Source organism: Dermacentor silvarum, chromosome 6 (assembly GCF_013339745.2).
Source record: "Dermacentor silvarum isolate Dsil-2018 chromosome 6, BIME_Dsil_1.4, whole genome shotgun sequence".
Classification (NCBI taxonomy): domain Eukaryota; kingdom Metazoa; phylum Arthropoda; class Arachnida; order Ixodida; family Ixodidae; genus Dermacentor; species Dermacentor silvarum.
In genome coordinates, this window is record NC_051159.1 from 115,129,727 (window position 1) to 115,143,404 (window position 13,678).

A 13,678-nucleotide genomic window follows, 5' to 3' on the forward strand; every position below is an offset into this window, starting at 1 on the left:
ACGCGTTAGAAACGTGCAGTACTCTCTAGTAAGCGGGAGCGGCCACAGCGTCTTACACAGCCATTTACACATGCCGGAACGTGCACCGCGTTTGCCGACGCCATCACATGACTGCTGAGAGAGTATACCCCCCGTATTCATAAACGCTCCTCGACTTGAACTTGACTTGCCACCGCTTTGGGCAGCGCGTTCGAAACGCGTTGAAGGTAAGGCGGAGAGGCCACAGCGTCTTACACCAGCTTCTTACACGGGCCGTAACGCGCTAGCACAAACGCGTTAGAAACGCGCTAGAAACGCGACCTTTCGTTAATGTTGGGTATTTATTGCCATCGTGGTGCGTGTGTCCATGTCCGCTTCGTGGCGTAGTGGGCTAACGCCGCGCGCTCGGAAGCGAGGGGTCCCTGGTTCGATTCCACGCTACGGACACAACTTCGGAATTTTTTTTTCTCATTTTTCTCAGACTGGTTACACACTACTACTACGACGACGGGGACGGAACGGGTGCCGCTATAAGGAGCTTCGCCCCTAAAAAAATTACACATCTTCCCGTAAGGGAACCCTGAGTAGTATGCGAAGCAGCCATGGGGTCGACTCAAGGTAGTTTTATCAGCTGTATAAACTTGGACATGCATCAGCAACAGCAACGCGCATAACTGTTGTTGACGCCGTCGGCGTTTTGCCCGCGTTCGCACCGAACGCGCGCGGCGTTAGTGACTGTTGCCGGTGCCTCTGGGGCGCCTACCGTCGCGTCTCTAACCTAAGCTGCTTCGCATTATCGCGCGCGGAGCCGCAGGTGTTGCCATTCGTTGCGCAATCCGGAGAGGAGGAGTGACGAGAGGACAGGAGATGAGGCAAGGAGAGGAGAGGAGGGGGAGAAGGGAGGAGAGGAGATGAGGCAAGGAGAGGAGAGGAGGGGAAGGAGGATGCGCATGCGCAGTCGGGGTGTGGACGCCCCACGGCGGAGGGAGGGAGGGAGTGACATAGCCCAGGCCGTAAGCTGCTTCGCATTAAAATTACATTTCTCACAGTGAGATCCGTCAGAAAAATGGTAAAGTACGACTTTACCATTCGGCGTCGGATTCGGCGTCGGATTCACCGTCGGATTGTTTACCAATCAGCGTGGGATTGTAATTGGAATGTACCAGAAAACCTAATTCTGCTACGAGGAAACTCAAACACAAACCCCTTTTCCAGCATTTCTACCAGACCTACAGCCACGCGTTCGGGTACTTTACTTGCGAAAATGATATCCAGATGGCGCTCGCATCCTAGGCAGGTTAGGGAGCCTACATGCAAGCGCTGTAAGCGCTGTAACAGCGCTTGCATGTAGGCTCCCTAAGGCAGGTCAAATTTGGACTTCGCCTGCTAATTCATTTCCGACATGTGCGCGCGTCGGGGCAATAACAAACAATTAATAAAATAATAAAAAAGTGTGAGGGCCCTCCCATTTTAATATTACACAACTTATATTGCCCCTGGAAAAATGTCTTTCCAGCAGTGCATTTTTGTTTAAAAGTGAAGCCGGCTTTAAGGGGATCGGTGTAAGCTTGGCCTTTGTAAGCTGGCTTTCCCACGTTCAGTGTTGCAGTGAATGAAGCAGTGAATGATGCGAACGATGCGATGCGAACGGGTCCCGATAACGCTATCACGTTCTACTCTTAAAGGTGAAGCTTAAGCGTCGTCCAATTTTTACTCAAGCTCCTCAATTCTCTCGTTCTCGGGAGAATCGAGGTAGTGTGCTGTGAAAATTTTCTCACTATAGCTACTCCTATAAAACAGGAATAAGCAGTGAAACGTAGATTGCGGCGCCACATTAAGTGTCAAGAAGAAAGAAGCCCACCTTGAAAAGTAATGAAATTCCTTTCATGAGTGACGCCTTTCTTTTAACAGCAAAGCTGTTCGAGCTATCCATGAAACCGTGCTCGTCGACCGAAAAAACATCGCTGAGCGATGAGTCACCTGGGTTGCCTAGCAACCACCTCGCGGAGCGGCGTGCACTTCGCCTCCTCTCCATTCCGTGCCCATGTTGCCTTTCGCGGCCTCACAAGGCACGAGCTGTCCCTCTTGCTGCGCCTCCGGATCGGCTGCTCCTGGTCTGCTTCCCGGAGGTACAGCAAAGGCCTGGCTCCCTGCCCGGTTTGCTCACCGTGCGGAGAGGAGGAAACAATCGAGCATCTACTTTGTTTCTGCCCCGCCCTCTTCAAGGGAAGGGCTATTCTCTACGCGTCATTCCCACTCCTAGGACTCCCTACGGTCTCAGCATTGCAGCTGCTCTTTCCCGGCCGTCACCACGGCCCCGCCTTCAGGCACCTTCTCACATTCCTGGAGGATACGGGGCCGTCGTGTAAATTGTGAATGCGCCGCCTAGCTACCCCTGACAGTCAAACGCTGCGTAATCGCCTCGACCTCCTATCTCTTTTCTTTCTTCTTTACATCCCCCTCCCCTTCCCCAAGGCACTGAGTCATGCTCCCTAAAGGGCTGCAGAAAAAGTGCCTCTTCCTCTTCCCAACCAGAATCTCTCTCTCTCTCTCTCTCTCTCTGACATGGGACTTTAAGGAGAGGGAAGGAGAAAATGCGCGCGGCGCGCGCTATGCTCGGGAGAAAGAAAGAGAGAATGAGAGCGAGAGAGAGGGAAAGAGAGAGAGAAAAGAAATTGTAGCAGCACCAACAAGGCAACGCGCAGAGCTGCTGCCGACGCCTTCCGCGTTTCCCCGTTTTCCCGTGTTCGCGTCGAACGCGCGCGGCGGGGCGCGCGCCGATCCAAGCGGCCGTGAGGCTTGAGCCACGCCCCGACAAGTGTGGAGGTGCAGCTTGGCCGTGACGTCACCGGGGACATGAAGCTCGGAGCCGCCGAGCCGGTGGCAAAACTCTCGTTGACTCTGCGGCGAGTACATGTACTCTTGACATATGATGACCAAATAAGATTCGGACACCCGAAGTAGAAGCCACTCATCTTGAAGCACGTCGCGCGGCCAAGCGAAAATCTGCGCCTCGGCGGCAAGCCGATTCATAATACCGTGCCTAGCAGCCCTTAGCATTTCCTAGCAAAACTTAGCCAGGCTTACGAAAACACTGAAAAAAGGCTAGGTCGATCACCAGCTCCACTGTTTACTCCAGCCTTGCACCACTAGTGTAACCTGTCCATGTTTTTAAAAGTTTTTTTTTGGGCTATACAATTCAAAATGAAATATCTCTTGCAGAATGAGTTGTTTGTTTTTAATCACATGAATTATTTTCTAACGCTTCAAATTTGTCTACAATTACGATCTCCTCTGCTGTAGTGTTCTCTTTTTATAAAGGCTATGCCGGTATCAGACGTAGACATACATTTCTAGATTCTTACTGGCTTGACCTGACCGGTCCCTACGCGTTTCATTAGCCTAAGAAACACCCCTCAGTTTTAGACCGTTTTATCGAGGGCGCCGCCAATGATGATGATGATGATGATAATCTTTGGCATCCCCTTTGAACGGGGTGGTGACAAATAATCACCGAGCCTGCTTCATTCCATTTGTACGCAATACATGTTTTTGATTGTAGCATTTATGTATGCATCTTTTTTCCCCCTCTTACTCAAAATTTCGCTATCTACCTCCCACTGCTACATATGCCTATAATGGGTCCGGTCGTATCAATCTCTTCCCCGATTTTTCCCCCCACCATGCTTCTAAGCGTCTCTTGCTCATCTGGACTTCCGACCAGTTGATGCTTTCGTCCACCTTAAATCCAAGCGCTTCTGGAAGGTGTACGCTACCTACGGGCCTCACTGGGTGAATCCTTACACATTCCATTAGGATGTGCTGAATGGTGACGGTGACAAGGACTTTAATTGGTCCTGAAAAAATGTGGCCAGGGGGGGGGGGGGGGGGGCGAAGGCTCCGTAAGGTGCTGAGTGGTCTCCGGATTTTTGTTGTAGCATACACATCCCTCCTCCTGTTGCGAATATTTACTGTCGTATGTTTTCGTCCTTAGGCAACCAGCTCCAGCCTCAAATAACAGAGCGCTGATTTTTGTGTTATCGTCAGATTTCTCCTCCTAATTTCTTTCTTCCAATTCATGTAAATCTCCATGGTCTTTTTTGATTCCATTCATCGAAACTAATTCGCTGGCTCTGTTTTCCCCACTTTCTTTTGGATGACTCCATGTTGTATACTTACACTTTCAATTACGCTGTACTTGGTTACCAACGTTGTTGACCTCTTCCTCCATTCTGTGTCCACGCTTTTCAGGTACAGATACTTGTGCACTTGTGGTTTTACTATGGGCTACCAATGCCAACCGATCTTTGGTTAACCTCCAACCCCGGCAAGATTACCAATTTTAATCGCAGAATGGCATTTGCGAACGTCAGCGCTGGCCCGACTATTCCTTTCCGAATTCACCACACCACCTCATATTTATTGCGGCGGAACTGCTGTCTTTCGGAGCTTCTGTGCTTGGACACTCACACACGAATGTATGCATCGCCATAGAGAAATTCATTCTTGAATCAGACCGATTTTATTGTTAAGAATATTATTCCATTTATCATTACCTTATTGCCTCTTGTACTAGTATGTATACTTTTTATATATTTATTGTCCACTGAATCATCTTAGAATTTATTCGCTTTAATATATTTACCAAAATGAGACATTTGCTAAATTTAGTCACTTAGCACATATATAAAATCTGCCCGACTCTTGGCCGATCCCCGTGAGTGGGTATGCGCCAAAGATGATAAAGTCATCATCATCATCATCATCATCATCATCATCGTCTCTTTTAGTGTGGCCCCAAAGTGCCCTATGTTTCATTGTTGCTGCATTCCGCTTTCCCTTTATTTTAAGATTATCTTGGTAGGTGCTTGAGTAAGTCTTTTTCGTTTATGCATCACCATCATCATCATTATCATCATCGTCATCATTATTATCAGTCTATATATATGTCCACTGCAGGACGAAGGCCTCTCCCTGCGATCTCCAATTACCCCTGTCTGGCGCTAGCTGATTCCAATTTGCAGACTTTATCGCCCCACCTAGTTTTGTGTCGTCCTCGATTGCGCTTCCCTTCTCTTGGTACTAGACGAGGAAGAAGTCAGAAGTACAGAAAGGCCGCGTCCAAGCCCGCAGAGGCCAGGCCTGAACACGCCAGCACTTCAGCGCTTCACGTGCAAGCTACGCGCCCGCCGAAGCTGCCACGTCGGAGGCCCATACCGAGGCTGCCAAGCGAACTTTACAAAGTTGTAATTAGACCCAGACACCCAATCAACATTGCATTCTACCGGTGCTAACATATGGGGCAGAAACTTGGAGGCTCGAGAACAAGTTAAGAACCGCACAAAGAGCGATGGAACGAAAGATCTTAGGACTAACGTTAAGAGACAGGAAGAGAGCGGTGTGGATCAGAGAACAAATGGGGATAGCCGATATTATAGTTGACATTAAGTGGAAGAAATGGAGCTGGGCAGGCCATGTAATGCGTAGGATGGATAACCGGTGGACCATTAGGGTTACAGAATTGATACCAAGAGAAGGGAAGCGCAGTCGAGGTCGTCAGAAAACCAGATGGGATGATGAAGTTAGGAAATTCGCAGGCGCAAGTTGGAATATGCTAGTGCAAGGCAGGGGTAGTGGAGATCGCAGGGAGAGGCCTTCGTCCTGCAGTGGACATAAAATATAGGCTGATGATGATGATGATGATGACCCAATCAACCTGGCGAGCATAGGCCTCGCTGCAATACTGGAAGCCGTGCAATACACGGCCAAAGTCGACCCGGCCCGAGCAGAAGAAGAAGACCAAATAAGAATCCACCCTATTATAAATACCGTTACAGTCAGTACACCCGACAGAGCCAGGGCAGAAGCCTACCGCTCGCTGGAAGTCCGGAAGAGCCTGAGGTATAATATGAATTTACCAGTGGCCACCTACGTACCAGCGCCGGACGACTCTATCTGTGGTGTAGTCTACAAGGCCTACACGGACGAAACACACCAACATTTTCAAGCAGAACTCATGAAAAAAAAAAAACCGACATCCCCATAGTAAATGCCAAGAGACTGGGTTCATCAAGACACCTGGTCATCACCCTGGCGGGAAGAAAGCTTCCTCCCACAATCCGCTTCAGGTGTTTCACCCTAGAAGTACACCCATTCAGAGAGAGACCCGAGGCTTGTTTCAACTGCAGGAGGCTTGGCCACCGCACAGACGTATGCCCGCTGCCCGGCCCTGGTACACCCAAATGGCGAAGATGCAGAGGAGAACATCCACCACCGCCATTAGGAGAAAAACCGACAAGTAAACCACAGTGTGTAGTCTGCCTCGGCGAACATCCCACTGGCAGCAGGAGTTGCAAGCTACGCTTCGCCCCGGTAAAACCTATTAACAGCAACAAGACATCGCTCTCTTAGAGCACCAACAAGGGAGGAAGATCAAAGTCACTAGACCAATCAAGATCACGATCGAGAGGAAGAAGCCAGAGCAGGAACAGGCAATCAAGATCGAGATCGAGAGCAAAAAGCCAGAGCAGGAACATGCAAGACCCCTTCCCTGAGCTGAAGAGCCGCAGCCGCAGTCGGGAGAGATCAACCCCTAAGCCAGCAATGAACAACAAGAACGCCTGTAGCAACGGACCACCCAAAAACGTGGCCTGGACCACCGACGTTTCAGGGCAAACCAGCAAGGAAGCTATTACTCAGCCCGCACACAACACAATGCCGGGCAGGCCTCAAGACATTCAGGTGAGGGAACTGGCAGAGCTGGTTAAATCGTTACAACAGTTGGCTTCAGCCAACGAGCACATTAGGCAATTGGAAAACCATTACAATTCGACCACTACCCCACCCGCAGCTGAGGAACAGATGGCCTGTGCTCAGAGTGTAGTAACTGACATGAAAATTGACAGAATTAGAGGAGAAAAGCCCAAAGCTTCGAGCCCAGTGTCAGAAACTGCTACAGAGGAAAAAAGAGAAAAAGTCAAAAACTCGACACTCAGAATAGCCAAGCTAGAAACCGCAATCCACGCGCGCTTCAAGAAGCTAGAAGCCAAACAGGCTGAGTTTCAGGCCGCTACTGAGGCTCGCATCACCAGAATCGAAGTCGCGATCGAAAACATGCTATCCGGCATTAATCAGCTCAAGATAACTAACATAGGCACATTGACACAGCAGCAGCAACAACAAAGCCCTCTTGCACAATCGCAACTCCTAGTTAGAGGTGAGGTACCTAATAATACTAGCTTAGATCAAACACCCCCAGCAGGGGCCCAATCAGAACACACGGACAACCTGTGGAAGCCCCTACGCATTCATGATGGCCAGTGACCAAATTATGATCTAGCAATGGAACTGCAGAGGGTTCCGTGACAAAAGACGCGATCTCGAATATAGGATCAATCACTCTACACTCAAACCTGATGTTATTGCGCTTCAAGAAACTGGCGTAAACGCCAAGCTTGTTAGCTACACAACCTTCAATGCGAAAGTGACGGAGGGCGGAAATCCCTCCACGGCACTCATGATACATAGGAACCTCACCGCAAACAGGATAGAACTCGGGATCGAGGATATATCCTATAACTTCGTAGAAATCCTCCCCAGTAAGAAAGCTTACCCAGCCTTGCACATACTCAACGCCTATCACCCCCCAAAGAACAGGGGCATAGTTGCCTCCAGACTTATTGTAAAGGCGCAGAAACATGCCAGAAGCTCACCACTAATTATAGTGGCTCACCACTTGGCATGGGGCTATCAGTCTTGTGACAAGAAAGGGACCCGCCTATGGACAACCTCTCTAGAGCTTGGCTTAACTCTCCTCACAGACCCAGAACGCCCCACCCGAGTAGGTAACAGCGTCTGTCGAAACACATCGACCGACCTAACATTCATCAAAAACATAGAATTCGCAAAATGGTAAAACACAGAAACTAATGCAGGCAGCGATCATTACATCATAGCCACGACATTTCCGCTCAGTAAAATCAAGAAAGGAAAATTCAAAGTGAAACATACTAAATGGGACACCTTTAGAGACATTAGAAACGAGAGGGAACACAGCGCAATCACAAACTTGGAAGAGCGGACATACAACCTAAATGAGGACGCGAACAAGGCCGCCACCGAAGAGTGAGATCGAGGAGGATCACCCATCCCCTGACTCACGGCTTATACACTTGTGGGAGGCTAGGGAAAGTATCCAGAAGAGATGGATGTCACAAAAAAACAACAACAAGACCTTACGTAAGAAGATAGCTCAAATCGACAAAGAAATCGAGAAATACACGCAAACATTGAGCCGAGAACACTGGCACCAAATGTGTGACCGTCTCAATGGTCAATTAGCTAAAACGAACTCTTGTTTTCTACTCAGACATCTAATAGACCCTGAACAAACCAAATCAATCACAAGTAAGAACATGCAGAAACTCATTCATTCTTATCCTGGGGAGGAGAATGACCTAATACAGGAACTGCAGAGCAAATACTTCCACACCAACAAGGACATACCCACTCCAGCTAAATATGAAGGAGAAAACAATCCAGCTTTAGATAGGGATATAGACGGAGCAGAAGTTAGAGCCGTCCTCAGCCGGATTAAAACCACTGCCGCTGCCGGGGAAGACAGCATAACAAACAAAATGCTCCGAAATTTAGATGATCGCTCGATCTGCGAAATCACTAAAATCTTTAACACACACTGGACCGAAGGAAATGTTCCCCCTAGCTAGAAACATGCCAAGGTCATCTTCATACCAAAACCGGGCAAGAAGTTAGAACTGGGAAACCTTAGATCAATTTCTCTAACCTCCTGCTTAGGCAGGGTCATGGAGCATGTAATATTAAACAGTATAAACCATTACATTGAGACAGAACACCTACTATCTGACACGGTAATCAGTTTCAGAGCGTGTCTATCAACACAACACATTATGCTTCAACTGCAACAAGGCATTCTTGATCCACGCCCAATAAGAGCCACTCGTATCATACTGGGCCTGGACGTCTGTAAAGCATTTGACAATGTAGCACATCAGGACATCTTAAATGGCCTGTCCCAGCTGAATGTAGGTGAAAGAACTTTCTCAAAGAAAGAACGGCAACCGTCCAACTAGGTGAAGTGCGTGGTCAAAAGCTTACTCTGGGGACAAGAAGCACCCCGCAAGGTGCCGTCCTCTCACCCCTACTCTTCATTATCACCATGATGAATCTACCACAACAACTAAACAGGATACCACACATCAAACATGCCATATACGCGGACGATGTTACCATCTGGACAAACAGCGGCTCGGATGGTGCGATAAATGACGTGTTACAGGAGGCAGCAAATGTTGTGCAAGAGTATGTCAGACGCAACGGGCTAACATGCTCCCCCACGAAATCCGAACTCCTAATCATTAGAAATAAAGCCAAAAAGACGCCAGAGACTGACACCCAACAACAAGCATCGATCAAAATTGTATTGGAAAGTGGCCCGGTTCCTCCGGTTCTGACCATTAGAGTGCTGGACATGCTTATTCAACACGACACGCAGAATACTGCGGCCCTCACAAAACTGCAGAACACCGCCAAAGAAATTTGTGGACTGCTCAGGCGAGTGGCCAACAGACACAGAGGAATGAAGGAGATGGACTTGTGTAGGTTGATTCAGGCATTCCTAATCAGCCGCATAGTCTTCTCCTTCCCCTATTATCATCTCAGGAAATCACACAAAGCTAAAATAGAAGTTATAATTTGAGAATCGTACAAATGGGCACTAGGTTTGCCTGTTTATACCAGCACCGAGAAGCTCCTCCAACTTGAAATGCACAGAGGAGCTGATCGAAGCACACAAAACAGCACAAATAACACGGCTATCAGACTCAATGACGGGACTACACATCCTGAGTAGACTGAACATTAAACCCATATACACCACGGGAGGCAGAGCACCACTATCTCCCGCAATCAGACATTATATAATAATCAAGCCAATACCCAAAAACACCCTGGCGGGCAGGCACGACGGCAGGAGAAAAGCCAAAGCAGACAAACTACCCGAAAAGCACCAGCAAGACGAAACCTAGGTCTTTGTCGATGCCGGCAACCAGGGACACAACATGCATACACCCTGAGTGCCGTAGACGGAAAATCTAGAATCGTAAATGTGGCCTCAACTAGAGCCGCATCAATCAAAGAGGCCGAAGAAGTGGCCATAGCGCTGGCCATAATGAACCCAACTACCCATAGTGTCCTTAGCGACTCTAAGAGCGCCATTCTCAGCTTTATGAGGGGCAGTGTGGGTCTAAACACAGCCAAGATCTTGAGAAACTTCACTAAGGAAGGCAGAACAAAAATCAATCTTGTCTGGGTCCCCGCTCACTCGGGAAATCCCGGCAACGAGGAAGCGCATAAAGTGGCCCGAGTGTTAACAAACCGGGTCGCGCTCTCCTTGGAACCGGACCCCCCGATGGGAGAGGCAGTGACTTCCTACAACGAACTTACCAACCTATATAAAGAGAACAGGAGAATATACCCAATACCACGCAGCAGCATTACGAGAGCGCAGGCCACTATGCTCCACCGAATTCAAACTAACAGCCTTATCACTCTTCATCGCTTAGCGATCTTCACAGATGGGGAAATTGACACAATATGCAAAACTGCGACAAAAAATGCCATAGCAAACCAAAGACGCATCCTCTGGAAATGCGAGGGTCTTCCCCCACCCTGAGAGCTTCTGCCAGCTCCCTCTGAAACGACATGGGAGACCCTAATACGGTCTTCTCAAGAAAAGCTACAAAAATGAATCATTGCCTGGCCGGAAGAGGTCGCCGCAGACAGGCGGCCATCTACAACCCCCTGAAAATTTTCTTAATAAAGTTGTTTTCCTCCTCCTCCTTCCCTTGGTATCCATACTGTAACTCTAATGGTCCACCGGTTTCCATCCTACGCATTACATGGCCTACCCAGCTCCATTTTTTCCTCTTAGTGTCAACTAGAATATCAGCTATCCCCATTTGCTCTCTGATCCACACCACTCTCTTCCTGTCTCTTAACGTTAGGCCTAACAATTTCCGTTTCATCGCTCTTTGTGCGGTCCTTAACTTCTTCTCGAGGTTCTTTGTTAACCTCCAAGTTTCTGCCCCATATTTTAGCACCGGTAGAATGCAATGAGTGTACCCTTTTCTTTTCAACGACAGTGCTAAGCTCCCAGTCAAGATTTGGTCATGCCTACCGTATGCACTCCAACCCAATTTTATTCTTCTGTAAATTTCCTTCTCATGATCAGGGTCCCCTGTATTTCACCTATATAAACGTACTCCTTTATAGATTCTAGAAGCTAACTGGCGATCCTAAATTCTTGTTCTCTTGCCAGGCTATTTAACGTGTCTTTGTCTTCTGCATATTAATCTTCAACCCAACTCTTATACTTTATTAGTTAACGTCCTTAATAATTTGCAGTAATTTGTCCCCATTCTTGCTGAATAGGACAATGTCATCTGCAAACCAAAGGTTTCGATCGAGATATTCGCCATTGATGCTTACTCCTAAGCCTTCCCAGTCTAAAAGAGCTTGAATACTTCAAAGGATGCAGAGAATAGCATTGGAGAGATTGTGTCTCCTTGCCTAACCCCTTTCTTGATAGGTAACTTTCTACTTTTCTTGTGGAGAACCGAGGTAGCTGTGAAATCCTTGTATATATTTGGCAAGATATTCACGTATGCCTATTGTACTCCTTGATTACGCGATGCCTCTATGACTGCTGGTATCTCTACTGAATCAAATGCCTTTTCATAATCTATGAAAGCTATATAGAGAGGTTGATTGTACTCCGCAGATTTCTTGATTACCTGATTGATTACCATTGTAGAATATCCCTTCCTGAAGCCAGCCTGTTCTTTTTGTTGACTAAAATCAAGTGTTGGCCTGATTCTATTGGAAATTACCTTGGTGAATATTTTATACAATACTGAAAGCAGACTAATGGGTCTATAATTATTCAATTCTTTAACGCCTCCCTTCTCATGGATTAGTACAATGTTGGCGTTCTTCCAGCTCTCTGGTGCAGTTGAAGTCGTGAGGCATAGCGTATAAAGGGCCGCAAGCTAGAATTTATTATAGAATTTTCCCACTGCTTTTCTATGTCATCGAAATTGCTGATAATATCACCCTGTCTATATTTTTCGGCTATCTCAATCTTTACCACGTTATAATATCGAATATCCCTTACTTTCTTCCTGTTGATCAGTTTTAACAGTTCAGCGAAGTCTATCTGAAGTCTTGAGTTTGCCACTTTCATGTTTTGTCGTTTCTTTATTAGGTCCTTTGTTACTTGGGAGAACTTACCTACTGGTTACCTTGGTGCCATGCCTCCCACTTCAATTGCTGCTTCTGGGGTCAGCCTAGTTACGGTTTCATTCATTACCTCTATGTTGTCTTCATCTTTCTTTTCTTAAGTTGCACATCTGTTTGCGAGCACCAGCCTGAATTGGTCGGCTTTTACCCTTACTGCGTCTAGGTTGGCTCCTTTCTTTTTGAATAATTTTACTTTTTCTCTCTTCAAAGTAAGTATTTTCTTCGTTTATGTATACGCCGAGGTATTTAGATTGCTTGGCTATGGGTCTGACTTGCTGTTTAATTGCCACCACGTTATTATACTCGTCTCTTCATGAAAGGTCATAATTGCTGATTTCTCTGTGCTAAACTCAAGGCCTGCATTTGTCGCTGCGATGTCATGGATATTTACAGGTGTCCGCAAATATCTTTCATTGTGCGCTAGTAGCATTATGTCGTCCGCATGACGTTTTCCTGTTGAATTTCCATGGCTAGAATTTGTAAATTGCAACATGGGCCATAAATTATTATGTTAAAAACATAACAGGTGAATTGTTGTTAATTAGCCGATTATGCATTTAAATTTTTTTCTGCAAGTAATGTCCGTCCCTTCGAGTAGACCAGGGGGTATTTTGTAATAGTCACCCCAGTGGACTGTCCACTTCGGCTGTCGCCATTGGCTGCCGCTTCACGAGCGCGAAGGTGCCAGCCAGTCCACCTAGTGGACTCTACAGAATAACCCCCCCCCCCTCCCCCCCAGCTCATGAAACACCCCGTATTTATGACCTCGGCATGCAAGAGGCGATGTTTCCATTGCTAATGCGTAAATGTTGTAAATAATTAGAAGAGCTGTTCCTTTTTTTTTTTTTTGTCGCCAGTCGTTAGTATTGCCTACTGGAAAGAGAATCAATATTGAGACATCACTCACGTGCTTTTCACACGCCGTTGATAGAAGACTCTGCCGAAGGAGTCACTTAAGACTGCAGGTTTTTTTTCTTCGGGGTCAAAAAAGCACGCAAAGTAATTTGAAGTGAGGTGAACATACATCAGCATATTCATTCTCTATGCATAAGCTATCCATTTAGTTGGCTACCTCCTTCTCTATAAAAGAATATAATAAACTTTTTTCTGTGTATATAATTAAATATATTGTGCATGTACATGGTGTTCTCAGCGGAAATTAAAAAAAAATGTTGAAGTGCGGAAATTCGGATGAGGTAGCCGCCGCTGGTGCTTCTAATGCGCTTGTCCTCCTAGCTATTGTCAGGATTTGCCGAAATAAAGCGAACGTAGAAATTAAAAGCCGTGCACGTCCGTGCCAACAATGATGCCGTAAGCTTTTGGCCACAACAAATGTGGGTAACAGAACTCCGGTAAAGACACT